Genomic DNA, 22,052 nt, shown 5'->3' on the forward strand with positions numbered 1-22,052 from the left:
CTCGATGAATCATCCAGTAAGGAAAAAGAGGAAGAAACCTATCTTAGGATCATAAAAATCTTTTGCTGCTCTCAATCAGTAGCCCTGCCATTTTGGACGTACACTTGGCTTTCCGACGTCATAAAATGAACTGCTTGACTTTCATTGCTCTCAGCCTCAAATGTTCTTATGAAGCAAGGGTCCATATTTCCACAACTATTTGTAGATCCTCATTCTTTGTCTTTTCCCCGATCACTTCCAACTTCTGGTAATACCATCTTATTCATCTAACTCATGTCTTCTGCATAGTGCTAATTTTATTTAACTTGGCGATTTCAAGTTCCATGCATGTGGGCAATGACGGGTTTCATTCATTTATGGGTGAATAGTATTCCATAGTGTTTGTGTAACACATTGGCTTTGTCCACTAATTAGTCTACAGAGGAAGGAAATGAACCAAGTATGTTGATGAGCTCTGTACTCCCAAGTTTACTGTAATGCTTTCCACAACATAAAGGACATTTTGAACAGTAATAGGCCAGAAATCATGGTGGAAACAGCAGAATGGTGATGAGCAGGGAGCTGTGTCAGCTTCAGTGTCATGCATAGCCACAGAGGGAAGAACATACATGCATCATTGAATTGACAGGAGCGTAGATGCCTCTGACAGTGACTTTGGTGACCATGGATGTGAGATCCTTTGGCTGTTGCTGTGTGAAGCCTCACCATCTCTAGAGCTTTGTATGGAAGAGTGCCCAAAAGGCTACTTTGTAAAGGGTTCAATTCTCTACTAACATCAGAAGATAAGCAACTGCAAGCTGCTCATGTTGTAGCTTTGCCATTGAAGTCTCTGGACACACAACCTTAATGTGTGTGAAATAATCTTCAGTTTACCAAATACAGGACATGCTAATTGTAGCCTACCTGAGACAAAAGTCAATAATACATGGTCTGTTTTTAAAAACATTTGATAATTTTTATACATGAGAATACATGAGAACTGTATTTGTATCATTCTCTCTTCCCGTTTCCTCTCCAACTCCTCTCATGGTTCTCCACACCATCTCAAATTCATGACTTATCATACACACACACACACACATATACATACATACATACATACATACATACATACATAAATCAATTTAGTGTTGTTCCTATCTGTATGTATTTAGAGCTGAGAAGTTAGGAATGAATGGCCTATCAGAAGACTCATCTCTGAACAGGATTAATCTCTCTCTCTCTCTCTCTCTCTCTCTCTCTCTCTCTCTATCTATCTCTATCTCTATCTCTTTCTGTTTCTCAGTAGCCATTAATATATGGTTTGGAGTCCTACGGGATTTTTTTTTCCATCCACACTGGAATGTTGTTAACTGGTAGTGCCATTAAGAAGGTTTTATTTTATAGAACCAAATTTTTGTGATTTCATAAATGAAAAATCCCCTGTCCTATATAAAAGACACTAATGCTACCTCATAGCAGAGTTTCTAGTCCCATGGATATTATAATCATTCTTTCACCTCTTCTTGAATGTTTCAGTTGTATTGAAGATATATATGTTGGGTACCTTCAGCCATTTGTTTTCTGCATTTTGATCAGAGAACAATTGTATATTTCTGTAATAGTTACCAACTTCTACAGAAGAAGAAGGAGAAGAAGAAGAAGGAGAGAAGGAGAAGGAGAAGGAGAAGGAGAAGGAGAAGGAGAAGGAGAAGGAGAAGGAGAAGGAGAAGGAGAAGGAGAAGGAGAAGGAGAAGGAGAAGGAGAAGGAGAAGGAGAAGGAGAGGAGGAGGAGGAGGAGGAGGAGGAGGAGGAGGAGGAGGAGGAGGAGGAGGAGGAGAAAGAAGAAAAGAAGAAGAAAAAGAAGAAGAGGAAGAGGAAGAAGAGGAAGAGGAAGAAGAAGAGGAAGAAGAAGAGGAAGAAGAGGAAGAAGAAGAGGAAGAAGAAGAACAACAACAGCAACAATAGCAGCAGCAACAAGAAGCTTCTTTGATGAGAAGTATAAACTATACTTCTCTGTGCATATAAAAAAAGTATTTAGAATGCACGTAGGAATTATACTGGTTTTGGAAAGTGGAGATGGAGTTTCTCTGGTAGGGTCCATGACCCTCCAGTCTCTGGTAATTGCCACGTTTAAGATATCAGGCATGAATTTCCTCCTACTGATTAGGCTTAAATCTAATCAGACAAAATAAGTGCCACTATTGTATCCTTGGGAATATTTTGCCATGCCGGCCATTGCTTTGGTTTGTAGGTGTCACAGCTTGGTAGGAAAATTGATATGCTTTCTCCTTTAAAAGCTTACATAGCATCTTCTGATACTATTAGAGCTAGTCCTCAGATGGGAGGCTTCCAGGTCAGTACTAGCTTGATTCCTCCACGTCCTGTGCCCAGTGTGTGTAATGTCATTAACAATAAGACTTTACCTTTAAGTTGTAATAGGCAGCCAGAGACAATAGCCATCTCCTCCATTGTTTTGGGCAGAATATCATTTTTCCTTTTATGTTATTTGTCTGAGGCATTTTTGTTAAAGCGCTGGAAGTTCTCATAAAGCACTGCTGTAGGTATGGCCTTTGCCATCAGTACTGCAATGAAGAGCTTGGAAGATGAACATGTTCTTGCTGATATCAAGGAAGACAAACTGAAAGGGAAGAGGACAATTCTCCAACACAGCAGATTTTTTTTTGCCTCAAACACTAAAAATTGTCTTTGCCAAAGACTATAATGTAACTACAAATCCTGAGCTGTTTACTAGCACAGCTGGGGCTCATCAGCAAGAGGGAGGAACTGTTTTAAGTTTGGACCAGTGTGATGTGAACAGCTTTAAACCCTTCGTAATTAGTGTCGCAATGATCATCCAAAGTAGATTGCTTGCTGTTTCAAATCCAGGGTAAGTTGTGAACTGTATACTTTGAAAGGTAAGTGACTTCCACAAAACCTGTACAACCACTGGAAGTAGCTTCCTCTGGGCTCCTCTCAGTTCCAATAAATGATAGAGAAATTGCTGTATTACATTCAATCATCTGTCACTGGATAGCATGTAGGTTGTTGGGAGATAAGACTAGTCTAATATGCCTGAAAGGTGTGGTGTGATCACTGTTGACAGCTCTTTCATGTATGTTCATGGGCATAGGTACTCAATCAAATAAGAAGTGACAAAAAGTGATTCAGAAAGCTAGTGGTTGGCAAGCGCTTCTGAGGCCATAAATTCTGGGCATTGGATAACCTGGGGCAGATTTGGCAAAAATATAATGAAGACTTGTAGGTGGTTTCATCCAATTTCTACAGTATGATTATGATTCTCTTCAGAATAAAAAATAGTGGCTCTCTCAGTGAGCTTTGCATTTTGGGACAAATATGCAATCTCAAATACTGACTTGAAAATGTGACTTTGATTCCTGAACAAGCTTTCTGATTGAGGACGATATGCATTTGGGACTACACAAGGAGCTGCCATCATGAAACTTGTCCCTTCAGTGATTATGAGAACTATGCATTCATGAGGAAAAATATTTATAATGTGCAGAACCCTTATAAAAACTCAGATATGTTTGAACACACCTATAACCTCAGAACCAAGGGCCATAGTCAAGCATATCCAGCATCTAGCTGCTTAGTCATCTCTGAGCCTTTATTTCACTGAGATACTGTCTTAAAAGAATGAATACAAAGCAACAGAGAAAGATAATCTTCTCTAGCCTCTCCTCTCAAGTGCATGCCTTCTACAACCACACATACACATATGTACAATATACCAAAGAAAAGAAAAGCAGACCTTCAAACAATGGGGTGAAAAGGTTGAAAAACAAAAACAAGAAACTACAAAGGCAAGAAGGGTAGTGTGGTGATTTGAATGAGATGAGAACCATAAATCTGGGACACTTGATATGGTCCCCAGTCGGTGGCTGTTTGGACAGGCTTAATGGTGTAGGCTTGATAGAGAAATTGTGTTACTAGGGGCTGTCTTTGAGCTTTCAAAACACCCATGCCATGTCATGTGAGGTCTCTCTGCTTTTTGTTTGTGGTTCAAGATTTGAGTTCTCAGCACCAGAGATATAAGCTCCCAGCTGCTGTTCCCTCTGTCTGCTGCTTACTGCTTCTGCTCTGATATCACTGTTTAATCACCTGCAACTCCAAGCCCCAAATGAACTGTCCTTTCTGTGAGATGCCTTGGTCATAGTATTTCATCAAAGATAAAAATTAGCATGTGTTGAACTGACAATACACGTGACTTGATAAGCAATTTTCCCTATACAGTGTCAATAAGATATCAAAGGGCTTTGTGAAGTTCTTATGATCCTTCATTAAATTCTTTTTCATGAATTTCTATTGACTAGTTGTTGGTGTGGATGATAAAAGCACTTTTGGAACTTGTATGGCATAGTTTGAATAAGTCCAAAAGAGTTACAAAACGAACTCCAGAACATCTTAAATGAAGATGTGAGTCACAGGCAGGCCATGTGACTATAAGATGAAAGTCTGCTAGTGATGGCTTCATGTTGGTGCCATTCATAACTGAATTCTGGTAAATATTCATGTTAATGAGTAAGAAGAGATCCATTCTCTGTCATAGCTGTTTAAGCAATAAAATTCTGCACTGAATAATCAGCGGACCGAATCAATGTGCCCTTTGGTATGCAGGGTGGAAACTTTTTTCCCATAGGCCATGGGGGAAAGTCAAAGGTTAAATAGGAAATGGAGTTGAGAGCTCCTTAGCAACAGTCTACTTTTATATCCTTCAAAATGCCCTACCACAGTCACATTCTCCGGAGAGGAATGGGGTTATTTCTATCTTGAATTCCTGTTTCTAGAATCCAGTTTTGCTAGAGTTCTATATTCAGTGCACAAAAGTAGGGCACCTTCTGCAAAAATAAAGAGTAGCTCTCGTTTCTGAGAGTTTATCACCCAAAGGCACTAGTAATGTGAGATGTTGAGTAGCCACACAGAAGCAAATGGCAAAAAACTAGTCAGTATTTTTAGAGTGAGAACATAATTTCCCCAGAGAGAAAAAGATTAGTAAATTCAAACTAGAAACGCAAGTCTAAAAGGGGGTACCTTCAGGATGAGGGCCATTATTTGTGATGTAGAATGCTTAAGGAGACAGAATTGGTCGCCCCTTTCTAAGGCTTTCACATGACACTATTTTGAGGGAGATGTAAATGGTTATTTATTCATTCCAGATAGAGTACTGATGACAGACCAAGGTAATAATATAAAATCCAACTTGGTGAACCAATGGTTTCATTAGGGTTATTCACAAGAGTGTGGGTGAGTGGCTACCTAGAGGACCAAGGAGGGCTCAGAGTCAGCTGTTCACCCCAGCAGGAGGTGATAGCTCACGAAAACATGATACCTGGAACTCTTTACATGATTTGTAGGTAGCTCATTGGGGTGCAAATTCTTTTTTTCTAGGCAGTCCTTATTGCTTATATAGCCTTGTGGAGGGAGGGACCTGTGCATATAACAAGTTTCTGGGACTTCCTGAGACTTCTGTGTTGTTTACTTTCAGCACCATAACCTACCACCTCTCTTTAGAAATCTAAAGTTCCTGAGTCTTAAGGGGACTCCTTTTAGAGCTAAATGAGCTTTCCTCCAGGATGGAATATTTCACTTAGAACCCCACTGCTATACAACAATGGCACGTCCAGTCAGGGCCTCATTGCTACCATGTCCAGACCTGATATTACCATCTACTATAAGAGCATTTCATATCTGTGCCCTAACATGCTGATATATTTGCTAGAAGAAGTTGGTTAATATTAAAGACTGTCATGATTTCATTTTGTCATCCTGACTGCTAGAAAGCACAATGAGAGTGACAGTGTATATTAATAGTCATGTCATACATGAAGATTTGCATCATGTTTTAGTTTCAAAATTCCGTCACCTTCATTATATTAAGCTAACTTCTAAAACATCGTGAGGTGCATAGGGAAGATTATTGTCTTGCCTAACCAGACTTTATGATTTCCCACTGGCTACTGATGTCTAAGCTAAAAAGCTGAAACTTGAATCTTTTGTCTACTTTACCCAGATGATCACACACTCACTCTGGTGGTTCATAAATCTTCAGTACCCATCAGGGCCATCTCAGTACTCTCCAGGGCTTTCTCAGTACCCACTAGGGCCATCTCAGTACCCACCAGGGCCGTCTCAGTACCCTCCAGGGCTTTCTCAGTACCCTCCAGGGCTTTCTCAGTATCCACCATGGCTTTCTTAGTACCCTCCAGGGCTTTCTCAGTACCCACCATGGCCTTCTCAGTACCCACCAGGACCATCTCAGTACCCTCCAGGGCTTTCTCAGTACCTACCATGGCCTTCTCAGTACTCACCAGGGCCTTCTCAGTACCCACCAGGGCCATCTCAGTATCCTCCAGGGCTTTCTCAGTACCCACCAGGGCCATTTCAGTACCCTCCAGGGCTTTCTCAGTACCCACCATGGCTTTCTTAGTACCCTCCAGGGCTTTCTCAGTACCCACCATGGCCTTCTCAGTACCCACCAGGGCCATCTCAGTACCCTCCAGGGCTTTCTCAGTACCTACCATGGCCTTCTCAGTACCCACCAGGGCCTTTTCAGTACCCACCAGGGCCATCTCAGTATCCTCCAGGGCTTTCTCAGTACCCACCAGGGCTTTCTCAGTACCCACCAAGGCCATTTCAGTACCCACCAGGGCTTTCTCAGTACCAACCAGGGCCATCTCAGTACCACTAGGGCTTTCTCAGTACCCACCAGGACCTTCTCAGTACCCGCCAGAAATTTTACACCCTTCTGCCTACACAAATGTTAACTTATTTTCTCAATTTTGCTGTTGTAGTACATTTGTCTCTTTTACATGGTTATAATTTTTAATATCTTTTTATCATATAATTTTCATTTAAAAGTTGGTTATATTTTTTAAAATATCCTTTATGGTATTTGTAGTTATGTAGTTATTATTTCCTTAGTCTTTCTGTCTCTCTCTGACTCTATCTCCCTACCTGTCTCTATGTATCTCTGTCTGTCTCTGTCTCTGTCTCTGTCTCTGTCTCTGTCTCTCTCTCTCTCTCTCTCTCTCTCTCTCTCTCTCTCTCTCTCTCTCTGTGTGTGTGTGTGTGTGTGTGTGTGATGTTTGCCAGTTGCCTTGTAGGCCAGAAGTTGGCATTGGATTCCATGAAGCTAAAGTTACAGTCAGTTTTGAGCCAATGGACTGGGTGCTAGGAACCTAACTCCTTTCTCTGTAAGAGCAGCAAGTGCTCTTAACCACTGAGATATCTCACCAGTCCAGGCGCTTATCTTTTTAATATATGAATACTACAGAAACTACCATTGTTTTATACTTTCCATTGTTAGATATTATGGCTGCTTTGGTCGCTATTTTTTTCATTTTCAGCAGCTTTGATGATAAGTTTCATAAATAGTATTTTTTTTTTACATTATTTCCTTATGATACATGTCTAGGAGTTGAATCTTAATAGCTCAAAGAAATATTTGTAATTTTATGGATTTTATATCCATTGCCAAATGTCTTTTCAACATTTAAAATCAATTCACATTGCTAATAGTGACATGGGAAGAAGTACGCTCATTGCTCGTTCTGTCTTCCTTCTATAAATCAGTAAGACAAAACATAAACTTAATCCACTAAACAAACATTCATTCAAAAGCAACTATCATCCCCAGCTCTTTAACCTAGAAATGCAAAAGTAAATAAAGATGCCATTGAGCTTACACTCAAGGAATTAAGACTAATTTTCCTACAAATAACTTCAGAAGCTCAGGAGCCAGAAACACGTGCAGTGAGAGCGCATATGTATTTTCTAGACAGATTTTGTTAAAAAGGATTTAAGTGGTGATAGCTCTTTGGCTTTATGTGCTGCCATGTAAAGTATGTCATTCTGACTCAGTTGTCAACGTCTTTGTGAAAAGGTCACATTTATCTGTTCACGACGCCCTATAAACCATATTATTTAGCTTTTTAATGTTTCTCAGATAAGACCATCAATTTGGAGCCTAAGCCAACTTTCTGTACAAATTTTCAGGTAAAAAGAAAAGTCACTATTTTTTTCTGATGCACCAGAAATCAAGTGTTGATAAAAAACAAACAAACAAACAAAAACTCACTGAAGCAAAATTACAATTTCCTGCTTTAGCCTGTCTAAACCACTAAATAAGCAATCTTGCAAGAAACCTAACTGGTGTGTGTCACATAATGTGCTTTGAAATACTTTCTCTGTCCATTCTACACTTTCCTTATATGGCTTTTTCCCCTTAAGAAGCTAGTTCTTTGCTTCCAGCACATAAGCTTCTCAGACTGTTCTCCCATCTATACAATCCTCTTGTTCAACTACAACAGCAGATTTCCAGGTCCAGCTCACAGCACCACACCATGTGGTCCATCTTTAGGGTTAAGGATACAGTTGAGTAGGTAGAGTGTACCCTGGCAGGTACAAGGCCATGAGCACAATCCTCTGTGTCCTGTATCGTTGCTAATTCCAGCCCTTGGGAGGTGATGGTAGAACAAAGAGGCTAACAAGCTTAAGGTATGTTAGGACTTTGAGGCCAGCGTGTAATATATGAAACACAAGAGCTCTGTCTCTTATTACGTAGCCCACACTGATTGTCTTTCTTTTAGAATGTTACTAGTACACAAATCAGGTTTTTGTTTGGGGCTTCTTTAAACTGTTTCCCATATGTATATCTATCTCCCTTTGTCACATACCTCCACTAACTATACCTGGTTGACTGAAACACATGGTAAAAGTTTGTGTCACCCATCAGTAACCATTAGTGTGTCAGAAGCATGGGTTTAAAGTCAATGAAAAGCAACAAAGAATTGTGTGTATATTGAGAAAGCCCCAAACACAAGGAGAAAGCACAGCAAAAGTTACTGAGCAGCTGTGCTAGGCAGAAGCCTTACAACATCCTTAGATAAAGCTTACCACTGTAGGGGAAGGGAGATGCTAGTAAACAAGGGAACAAAAGCATCACTGAGAACACCGCACCCAGCTCCAAGAACTAAACATGTGTATAGATACACAATATAAATAAAAGTTCGAACTGTATAACTGAAGACTGAATTATAAAACATTTAAATATGTATTTTAATTATACCATCTGATAGGATTTTTATGTCAGAAAATAGATCATACCAATCGCATTGTAAAGTCCTTCAAAGATGCCTTATGGGGAATCCACAAATGCCACTTGTCTACAAGCACTGAAAAGTTGTCTGTGGCTATAGTTTACTTACCTTTTCTAGACACTCAAATATATGATATGTATTATATATTCATGTTTAACAAGCATATATATCCATAGGTTCATATATATATTATTCAACATGCACATGTAATCTATATAAACATACCATCTATTCTCCAGTGCCTTTTACCATTGCACTTTTTATTGCTGAGTAATATACAGTGTCTGAATTCCCAAGTTTGTTTTATTATTCAGATGTCGGTCATTTTAGTCATTTCTAGTTGGGAATAACATAGGTAAAGCAGCTGTCAATATTCAAGTATCAATTTTTTTGTTGTTGTTCTTACTTAGATAAATAAACGTCTAGGAAGAGAATTGCTGTTGCCTGGTAAGACAATGTCTTTCAGAGTTCTTTGTGGCCCCAGTCTCGGCACCTGGTCAATCAAGTTGCCCCACCCCTGAGCTAGACACTGTCAACACTGCAGCTCTTTTCACCCTGCCAGTGACTGCGTGTTGATGTTCATGCTGGTCGCATGATACTGAACACTTGTCACCTGTTTCTGGAGTAGTTGCTTTATTTCTGAAGTTTCCTTTCTATTATTGGAGCCTTTGCTTTTTTTTTTTCTCATTGGACTGTGAGTGTTTCTTGTCAGGAATATATGTCAGGAAAGTTCTCTCCAGATTTGGTGCTTGTTTTGTCTTTTGTTTTTTAATTTTCTTAGTGCGCTTTTCAGGACACTCTATTTTCATGGTTCCGTTGATGGATAACGCTTGCATGTTCCGTCATAAATATCTCTGTGTATTTCCTAAAATTTTTCCTGTGCTTTCCTCGGAAGGTTTAAATTTGGGTTCATGATAAGGCCTACCATGCGTTCTCTGTAATTTCTTGGTGTGATTTAAGAAATGATATTTTTCTCTATGATGAGACTGTCCAGTTATCCTAAACCATTATTGAAAAGTATTTTTTCTTCTTTTATTGCCTTAGCATCTGTATTGAATACCAATCCAGCATATATTTGTGAACTCTTTCCATGACAACACTACACAATTGTCAATAAATTGCTACTTTTCTTTCAGTATCACACTGGCTTCTAGGACCATATTGCATAGACGTGATCTTTACTTTATTCCCAACCTTAAGACTAATGGTGTTTCAAATTTCTTAATAAATATGTTAGTTATGAATATTCTAAAGATGTATCTTATTAAATTAAATACATTGCTATTGACTATTTATGAATTTTATCACTACAATTAGATAATGTACAGAGACTTGATGGGCCAGGGTGAGGGGGATATCCAGCTGGCCCCACCTGCTCAGAAGAGAAAAAAAGAAAGGGGGCATAGGGGAAAGAACTAACAGAGGGGCTGATGGGGAGGGGGCAGTGAGCAGTATGCAAAATGAGAAGGTAAAAATTAATAAATTCTATAATGTATAAAATATGCTCTGTGACTTTAATGAGTTGACATGACTTATTTCTTTACAATCAGTATAGCGAATTATGTTGACTGATTTTTTTATTATTGTCAAATGAAACCTGCATACTAACATGAGAATCGTTTAAGCCTGATACTTTGCTTTGAATTTTACTGTATTCAATCTGGCAATGCTTGCTTGATAATTTTGATAGCAGCATTGATTTGTGTTTTTTTGTTTTGTTTTGTACACAGATTTTATTTCGTTTTCAAGCATGGTAATATGATACATATGAAGCTACTTCTTTAACTATCTTCATTCATGACCCATCTTTTATTCCCCATCCTAGGGATTCATAACTCTTCACTTTCACTATGGTACTCTGAGATTTATCATTTCCTTAAGTTTTTCAAACAGTTTTAAGTTTGTTTCTGGTTCTTATGCCTGGTCTCATTTTGGAGGCTAAACCAATCCATAACTCATTTCTCTTTGAGGTTAGCCTTGAGCTCATAGCAGTTTAACTATCTCAGCCTCCTGAATATTGGGGTTACAAAAAAAGCCATGATAGACAACTAGTTAATTTCTAGTTTTATTGTTCATTTTTCATCTATTTTCTTGATTTCTGCTCATTTGCTTGTCTTGTTTCTATTAATTTTGATGTCAACTTCCTTCTACATGTATTTGTCTGTTTATTAATTTACTCATTTATTCCTTTATTTATTTATTTATTTATCTCTCTAACTGTTCTCCGTGTGTGCATGTTCCATTGAGTATACACTTGGAGATTAGAGTGCAGTTTTAGAGAGTTTTTTTTCTTTTTCACCAGCTGTGTTCCAGAGATGGAGCTATGGTTGTCAGGCTTGATGGAGGAGCTGTCACCCCACTTCACTTGCCCTCAGTTTTCTTCATTTCTTGTCTTCCTAAGGAGGAAGCTTAGATCACTGGTTCTAAAATATTTTTGCTTTCTTTACTAATATGGACATTTTAACTCTAAATTTCTCCCTAAACATAGCTTTAGATTTATATAAGAAATCTGATTTATTATTGTTCAACCTCATTAAAATAGTTTAAATCATTTCTGTTTAAAACAGCTTAAATGGAATAGTTAAAATTGTTTGCTCTTGTATTTTATTCACATAAAGCATCCTGTTTAAAGATCATTTGAGAGAAGATTGGTAACATTTTAGATATGTTAAGTATTTTCATTCTTTGATAGTTTATAGTTTAATGTCACCAGTGTCAGATGATAGTCTAGAAGCATTATTTTAAAGCTAATTCATGTATATTGGGTGTCTTCTGTATTTATATGGAGGAGTATTCTGTAAATTTGAATTGAGCTAATTAGTCTACAGTGACATTCATGATCGTTACAGTGTTGCTATTTTTCTACTTACTCTATCATTTTTTTCTATTATCATTTCTGTTATTGATTCTTTAATCTTTCAATTTAATTAGTGTCACAATACTTGTTCCAATATTTATTTAATCATTAAAAAAGCTAAAATACAAGAGTATGATATATATATATATATATATATATATATATATATATATATATATATATATATATATAAAATCTGCCTGTCTCATTGCATTTAAATCATGGTCAGATATCAGTTCTTGTTTCTTACTGCTTTTCTCCTAGCTACATAACTCCCTTTAGCTGTTCACATTGTGTAGGGGATAGCTGGATGTGAAGGGTCTCAGCTGTATTTGTTTTTCCAGCTTAAACATGTTTTCATCTTGCTTTCATTTGCAAAGCATGGTTTTGCTCCATGCAGAGTTCTACATCAACAGCTTTGATTCTTAAGTGTTTTAACAACATTCCATTTCCCTCTGATGCAAATTATTTCTCAAAGGAAATTGGCCATAATCACTATTATTTTTGTAGTTACTCATGTAATGCCTCTCTTTTCCTTTGCATTTATACTTTGTATTTGTCAATGTTTTTAAATAATTTTATTCCAATTTTTTGGTTTGGTTTCATATTTTCTCACATGATGATCATGGAGATTCTTAACTGGCATGTGTATTTATTAACTTGGTGAGGTCATCATACACAATCCATACATTGCCTTTTCTGCTTCCACACTTCTGTTCCATTGTCCCTTCTATTTCCACTTTTCTGTTCACTGCTCTCCATTTTTCCTTAAGTTTTTTTGTAACTCCTTGATGATACACAACTCAGATTCATGATTGTCACTGCTGATGTCTGTGTACTCTTTTTGAAATTCAGGTTCCTCCCAGTTATGGATAAACTTCTCCCTCTTTCCATCTTTCTGAACCCATGGAGTTTAGCCACACCTTCACATAACTAGGCATCTAATTATGGTGACAGGAGACATTGATTTAGGTTTTGAAATACTACTTCTATACAACTTCTTTCTAATACTTTACTCCATGAATTTCAACCATAGCATCATACTCAAGAACCTCCTCTGACTCACTTCTATTGCAACCTAATTAAGGCACTATGTTTTGCTTGGCTTCCATTTCAGAACAACAGAATGCAAATATTTCTTCTAGCAGAACAAGCTAAGAATTTCTCTCCCTTGTTTTCCTTTCTTCAAACATCTCACTCCTGAGTCACCTGATAACCATTGTCAGAAAACATTTATTTGCTGGTGGGATTGCAAGTTGGTACAACCACTCTGGAAATCAGTCTCACAGGTACTCAGAAAACTGGACATAGTACTACCTGAGAACCCAGCTATACTACTACAGGGCATATACCCAAATGATGCTCCAACAAATAACAAGGACACATGCTCCACTATGTTCATAGCAGCCTTATTGATAATAGCCAGAAGCTGGAAAGAATCCAGATGTTCCTGAACAGAAGAATGGATACAGAAAATGTGGTACATTTACACAATGGAGAACTACTCAGCTATTAAAAACAATGACTTTATGAAATTCACAGGCAAATGGATGGAACAAGAAAATATCATCCTGAGTGAGGTAACCCAATCACAAAATAGCACAGATGGTATGCACTCACTGATAAGTGGATATTACCCAAAAAGCCAGAATACCCACGATACAACTTACAGACCATATGAAGCTCAAAAAGAAGAAAGACTAAAGTGTGGATGCTTCAGTACTACTTAGAAGGGGGAACAAAATAATCACTAATCACAGGAGGGAGGATCTTGGGAGGGAAAGGGGAGGGGAGGGGAAAAGAGGCAGGATCAGGTGTGGGAGGAGACAGGGGAGATGTATAGAGGGTCAGGATATTGAACTGAGGTGGATAGCAGTGGAGGATGGGAAGCTGAGAGTAGCCACTAGAAAGTCCCAGGAGCTAGGAAGTCAAGAGGCTCCCAGGACACAATGGGGATGACATTAGCTGAAATACCTAACAAAGGGAACAGAGAATCTGTAGAGACCAAATCCAGAGGTCATGCACATCCCGGTTGAGAACTGAAGCTACCCACCCATGTCAAAAATTTTAACCCAGAATTGCTCCTGTGTAAAGAAAATACAGCGACAAAGAGTGGAGCAGAGACTGAAGGAAAGGTCATTCAGAGACTGCCCCACCTGGGGATCCCTCCCATATGCAGCCATCAAACCTAGACACTATTGCTGATGCAAGAAGTGCTTGCTGACAGGAGCCTGATATAGCTGTCTCCTGAGAGGCTCTGTCAGAACGAAATACAGATGTGGATGCTTACAGCCAACCATTAGGCTAAATACTGGGACCCATTGGAGGGAGTAGTTAGGAGAAGAACTGAAGGAGCTGAAGGGGTTTAGAACCCCACAGGTAAGAACAATAATACCAACCAACCAGAACCCCCAGAGATCCCAGGGACTAAATCCCAACTAAAAAATACACATGGAGGGACCATGCTTCTAGCTGCATATGTAGCAGAGGATGTCCTTATCTGGCATCAATGGGAGGGGAGTCCTTGGTCCTGTGAAGGCTCAATGCCCAAAGGTAGAGGAATGTTTGGGCTTTGAAGTGGGAGTGTGTGTGTGTGTGTGTGTGTGTGTGTGTCGGGGGGGGGGGAGGTAGAGGGCACTTTCATAGAAGCAGAAGGAGGGGGGACAGAATAGGGGGTTTGCAGAAAACAAACTGGGAAGGGGATAACATTTGAAATGTAAATAAATAACATAACTAATTTAAAAAAGTAAAGAATTTAAAATTAAAAAAAAAACATGTATTTCATGAAGTCATTCCAGAATTCTCCTTCATAGCTAGAAGAACTGTCTACCATTTTTCTGAAAGACATTGACTATGAATGAAAACTTATCCCAAAAACAGAAAACAAAACTCTTTCGCGTGCCTCCCATGTCCCCCCTCGCCCGTGGGAGAGAAACACGAGAGGCAGTGATCGGGTAGTTACTACAAACGAGGCTTTACTCTGTATCACTGATGTGAAAAGACGCAGAAGGGCTGAAGACAGGAAGAGGCCCAGCTTAAATACACCCTAGAGTGACGTATTCACTTCTGATTGGCTGTTCACTCACCACCCAATATTACGCCTTGGGATTGGCCAGTGACTTTGGCGGGCTTTCTGCCTTTGCAGCTGCGCAGTTACTTGTTTACTAGTGGAGACACGATGTCCGTGCCATCTTGGAATGGCGGACACTGATCGCGGCTCCCAACACAAAATGATCAGAACTCAAAACCAAAAAGCAGCAAAAGTAAAAATAACTGTACTTAAATTATTAAATATTGAAAGTCCACATTAAACTAATTACAACTTGTTCAAGATCATTTATGAAAACAGGTTTTTTTTGTTTCTTTGTCTTAAATAATTACACGAAAACTTTTCATTGAAAATTCTGGTAAAATTTGAAAAACTTAAATTAATGCTGAGATATACATTGAGTAATATCTACCAGGTACACATGTAAGACTAGAGCATTTGATAAGTTATACAATGACCTGCCTCAGATTTGCATTAATGGGCAAATGGCCACAAAGTCACTGCTGAATCACACACAATCAGTACAATACCCACCAGAGAAGCAGAATCCGGACACCTTTTACCTGGGTCTTACTCAAAGTTAGAACTCAAGTGACAGCTTAGGTTGGGTGAGTAGAGGTCACACCAGAGGCTCACTTAGAAAAAGGTCTGCATCCAGGCTTGTGAGTTTGTATGTAACATTCTGTTCTCCTTCTGGCTGTCACTAAGGGACATCTTTATTAAGTAGAATTGATGTAGTTCCTTGTCCTTGATCCCTACAGAACTCAGGCTGACTTAATCAAAATCAACAGTCTCCCATTCTGTTCTCTTCAGGTATTGTTATATAGCCCAATTAAAGGTAAGAAACACTATCCTGTGTGTTGAACTCAGTTGGTTAGAAGCAAATGACAGAAGGCTCTGTGGCAGTGTAAGTGTGCGTCAAGTACTTGTTCACATCTCATCAATGAAGGAAGAAGGGAGTGGATTGCTTTGGCACTCAGCTCCTGTGATGGTCCTGTTACGGCTGCCCTTAGTTGTTAACTTGATCATCTGGACACAGTTGTGAAGGATTTTCATTACTGGATCATTGAGAGGAGAAGATACATTCGAAATCTTGGCTACACCTTCTGGTGACAGTCAACATAAAAGGACAGAGAAAAATTTTGGTTTTTTGTCTGCTTGCCCTGACTCTTGCTGGCAAGTTCATCTATCCAGATGATGAGGCATCACTTGCTGGTATTAGAACATACTTCTTCAACATTCCAATATAGACTGAAGAGAAGCTGAAACATCTAGCCATATGGACTGAATAACTATTAAATTCTTGGCTTTTTTGTCAGGAGACAGCCATGGTTGCACTATCTTGACAATAGCCTGTAAGCCACTCTAACAAATCTCCCTTTAATTAATATATATAAAATGTTAATATATATAATTATATATTATTTATATATAATTAATATATAATAATATTATTTATATATAATATATTATTTATATATAATTAATATATAATAATATTATTAATATAATAACATTATTTTATGTTTCTTATTTATATAATATATTATATAAATACATATAAGTGCAAGGGCCCCAGCCAGATGGGCAATGTGAAGAGATTTGCATTAGGCAAATAGTGTTCCCTGCACTAACGCATCTTGAATTCTGCTTACACTATTATTCATATGCTCTGACTTGAAAGTTAACTTTGACTTTGACCACCAGCAATTCTTGGGCTCTGTTGTATCATGAGTATTCTTCTTCTAAACCCAAGCCTAGATATTTAACTTAACAAATCTAATTATCTGGAAATACCCTAGGTAACAGTGTAGAGTTGTTTTCTTGGTTTTTATTTAAGCGTATCTCTTAGACTATTCCTTTATCTAAGCAATATATAAAATCCTAACAAGCATTAAATTTGTACCTCTAACCATATGAATACTATCCCCAAGACTGGGTTTCAGTTTCCCCAAGGTCATTAGTATCTGGTTAGAATGAGGATTCTCATTCAGGAACGTGTAGCAAAAACTAAGACTTTGTATTTCCGAAGAGCTTTCATGTAACACCTAAATCTTTAATGGACTTTCAATAACAAGACCTCAGCAAACATGAACCTAAACCTCTCTAACATAAGAGCCTTTAGATTTTTACTGCTTCAGAGTGGGACTCTGGGCAATGGCACAGATGGTCTGCCTCTTCATCTGGCTCTAGTTGTGATAATTAAGTTAAATAACATATGTGAAAACACTTCACAGATACTAAGTGCACAATTAATATTATTTTTAGCTGGTAGAAATTTAACTGCCTCAAATAAAAACTGAATTACTGGTGATGGCACTATTAAAATCTTGCTTTAGTAAAGGAAGTTCTCAGGCTCACTGGACTTCTCTGCCTTTATGTACCAAATGGGATCCGCTAACATATGGTGCACTTTCTTTGTGTTCAGCATTCTGCTAAATGATAGGAGAACAGAAGTGGTAAGACAGGGGCATTCCTGCCCTCAAGGATCTCCAGTGCAGCTGAAAAAAAACAGGAATAATAATCCAAGAGAGAACATAATTAGCTGCTAATTAGTATGATAGCACGTTTATTACTACAGAGAATCATAGGCAAATGAGAAGAGGGAGATCTTCTGCCTCCCTGTTCTACAGCTGATTATGGGCAGCCCTGAGCAGATCAGTGATGTCCACCTAAACTGCAGGTAGCATCCACTTCTGCATCCCTGTATGGACTCTGTACTGGGGGCAGAAGCACTCTTTGCCATTATGCTTTTCTGTGTTCATAGCAATGCCTGGGGAAAGAGATGAGCAAGGGCATCCCACACTGACCAGAGAGACTTACCACCAAAGGCAATGGAAGAAGCTTAGTATCCTCAAATAGAGATGTTTAGAGAAAAAGAGTCAGTTACAGTTATAAAATTGAATATTCTCTATTCCCTGATTTCTTCTCCCTTCCTGCCACTATCCAGTTTCCAGCACATGACTGATCTCAGGGAAATTTCTATTTCAGTGTTACATATCTCAAGACTTAGGAAAGAGAGAGGCGGGCGGGGAGGGGGGGTGAGAGGCAGTTCTCTTTTGGCATCTTCACCATCTTTGCTTGATAATTATCCAAATGGGAATTGGTTTTCTTCCAAGTGTGAGTAAACTTTTATAGTGTCAGAATTATGTAAAAAAAAAAAAAAAAGGTGTGATTTTTTTTCACTTATTGGTTAGAAGAAAATTTGCATTTCTAGTAATCTTTTGTGGTTTTGGCACACAATGTATGGGAATGCACTCAGGCACCCATTCACCCTCAAATTGTCAAAGATCTAACTAGTTCTAAAATGTAGTTTGATTTGAATATTATCACATATTTCACTGATAATACTTACACTTATCCTTTTGCTTTACTGAATGTAGAATAGTCAAGAAAACCTTCATAACACAGGTAGATCTTGGACCAAGTCATAAAAGTGGGTATGTCTTGGGAACCAAACTAGACAAGGGGATGCGAGAAGAGTTCATGCGAGGAGAATAACAGGGGCCCTAAAGTGGACAAAGACCTCCAATTAAAAGGAATATTACCCATTATCAAATGCAGAATAAGTATTAGAAGAAGTGAAGCTACACGGGAGACAATCTTAATTGCTAAGCTATAATTGGACTCCAAGCAGAAAAATCAAACCTATGTATTTCAGTTTCAGGAAAATTCCATGAAATGTACTTTATAGAACAATGGGCTTGAGTTTATGGAAATGAATTTATTGGGGAATATTTAGAGATAAAGTATTTCAGAAATATGGTAGAGATGAAACTAAAAGACAATACTGTGAGAAAGTCAATTACTCCATCCCTGTAGCTTTTTCATACCCCCATACACAAGCTGTTACTGTGATGCCATACTGTACTTGAGAATATCCAGCAATTTCATGGGTACTCCTCTCTTTTTCTCCATTGTTCTATATGGAAAGTTCCCTGAAGTTATATATTTTTATTCCCTCAGCACACAAAGCTGGCAAATACTCATGACAGAGGCTGAAATGACACTGACAACTCAATTCTAACAAGAAATTAAATACTGCACTAAGAATAAATGTCTATATTTTTTGAAGCACACACAGCAAAAAGTAGACCGTAATGTATCCAAAGCATTCCATCTCTCATTACTGGAAGCTTCTCTGCAAGAATATTCTTTCATTTCTTGTGTGTGTGTGTGTGTGTGTGTGTGTGTGTGTGTGTGTGTACTATTTAAGTATATTTGTGTATTAACAAGTACCTTCAAGTACACAGACATAGAAGTGTACAGTGTTCAGAAAATGATTGACTTGGGTGTGGTTGGCCATAAATAGGGCTTCATTTAACCCCTAAAAATAAAGCTCAGGGATCTATGCAGAAGAGGATGTGGAAAGATTGTAAGAGCCAGAGATGATGGATCATTCCAAATAAAAGTGTCCTCCAGACACAATGGGACTGATGGACATAGAAAGTCACAGAGATTATGGAATTATCCACATAACTCACAAACATTCAAGATGGGATCTCAGAACTGAGACTGGGAAGTGGGCATGGAATCCCACCCTTAACCAAGTAACTATTTGCAACTGATCTTTGTTGACAAGGGGGAAATCAGTTTTCTTCAATAGAGTGTCAGTGGGTTTATCAACCACACTTCAGCATAGGCCCACGTCCAGAAATATTTGAAAACAACAAAATACGCAGTCCGTGTTTGCTTTTTATTTTGTGTGTACTTTTTATTTTGTTAAATTTGTTTTGAGGTTTTTTGATGTTTGTTTATTTGTCTTACTGATTTTTATTTATTTTGATTATTGTTTTGTTGTGTTTTATTGAAAGAGAATGAAAAACCATAAAGTTGGTTGGGTAGGAAGTTGACGAGGATTTAGAAGAAGTTTGTGGAGGATGACATGACTATGTTGTATCATATTAAAAACTTGTTTAAAATTAAAAATTGTTTTCAGATTTCACTGTTTACCCACCAAAGGCAAATTGTTAATAAAGTGTAGACTCCTGAACTAATATAATTTTGCTTTCACATCTGGGAAATCTAATCTTGCTTCACTTTCACCAACCATCACCTAGACTCAGACTCACTGTCTTATGAGAACTTCATTACAAGTACTCTGCCTAATTGTTTGAAATGCTAAACTCTTTCCACTTCTGTCTTAAAGCTCTCACATAAGAATTTAATCATTTTTGTATCACCACATAATCTTCAGAACGTCTTATTCCAGCATTCTATCCAACTTGTTCTTTTGTTTCAAATTCCTTGAATTAGTCCTTCCTCTCTTCTATGGCTCTTCCTTGCACTATTAACAAGTCACCGTTTATAAAATAAAAGATGTACTTGTTGTTGCTTTCCTGTTCCATTATCACTATCGCCTATTAACAAGTTCATCTTTTGGGAGTCTTCTTCACTTCTGCTTGTTCTGACCCACACTCTGGCATTTGAGCCTGATGGTAGATGTTTCTCTCTCCCAGTCATGCCCTCATGCTGTGTATATTTTCAACATGTAATAAAATTGTTCTGCAATTACATCTCTGTGACTCTCCTCCATTTTTAATTTCTTAAGGAAAGAGACACTTTGTATTTCTAGTATGTAATTAACTAGCTGGAAAATATTGGTGATCAATTAGTTTTTAATTAATGAGCATTAGTTATTTCTAAAGACATTATTATTGTAATTATTAATAGAAATAGTATCTATCCTTTAGAGAAATGGTCTTCCACCTGTGTGTCATAATCCCTTTGGGCAATTGCATATTAGGTAATGCCATATATAAGACATTTACATTTATAATTCATAACACTAGAAAAATTACAGTTATGAAGTACTAGCAAAATATTTCTATGGTTGAGGTCATCACAACATGAAGAACTATATTAGAGGGTCATAGCATTAGGAAGGTTGAGAACCACTTTCTCTATTTCTTGTGATACCTTGAATACAGGAATATCACACTTCTAGAAGCTGTGTCTTGACATGTCTTGTGAATAGTTATACAGGATAGACTAAGTATGCCTGAGTTTTCTCAAGAAGCTCTCAAATAGTCTGTGAATAAATACCAGTCTTTCAAAATAACCCCCAAATTTAATAGCATAAGCAAGTAGATTAGAACACCAGTAACATACATTTCTGGAGATCCCGCAGAGTCATCATAGTGTTGTAAATGAAGGTGAAGCCCTACAGTCAATTTTTTTATTGAAGTTTTATTTCTGACATTTCTTTAAAATATAATAATGATACTAAAAATAATAATGCCTAAGTCCCAGGCTTGTTTTATTCAGAAATTTACAATATCATCAAAGTCACCAGTTAGTCAGTTTGGGGACAGGGAGCAGTGTTACAACAAGAATTATCATTCTGAGAAACAGGTTTTTGAAAACCCATCAACTATAAAAAAACAGCCAGTCAGTCAGCAAGCAAACAAGCACCATACATACATATACATACATACATAAATACATACGTACATACATACACACAGACATACACAGAGATGATTGATACATACATATGTATACACAGACATACACAGAGAGATGATTGATACATACACACACACACACACATACATACATACAGAGATAGATATGTGTTCAATGATTTCAATGCTGCAATTATACATAATATCAAGGAACTAAAAGACAATATGAAGAAATACTTGAAAGGGGACTACAAAACAACAAACTGTTGAAGAAAATAATGAAGATAATTCAAGATCCAAAAAAGGAATTTGGTACAGATATAGAATCACTGAAGAAAGGTCAAGATAAAATAAAACTTGAAATGAAACGCTGATGATGTCAAATAGAGAGCATGGACAACAATCTAACCACAGATTTGATCCAGTGGAAGAGAAAATATCATATCTCAAAGACCAGGGTTATTCAAACCAGTGTTGCTAAAAACTGTAATCTCTGCCCTCTAGTCCCTTAAAAAAAACTGGGAAGACAAACCACATGGAGAAAAAAGTTGTGTGTTCATATGAAAGTTCACATTGTATGATGGTCTTCCAGTAAGCCACTGATTTTCTTATGTTCAGAAAATACTTATTATTGGGTG

The sequence above is a fragment of the Arvicanthis niloticus genome, chromosome 8 (genome assembly GCF_011762505.2).
Source record: "Arvicanthis niloticus isolate mArvNil1 chromosome 8, mArvNil1.pat.X, whole genome shotgun sequence".
Taxonomy (NCBI): Eukaryota; Metazoa; Chordata; class Mammalia; order Rodentia; family Muridae; genus Arvicanthis; species Arvicanthis niloticus.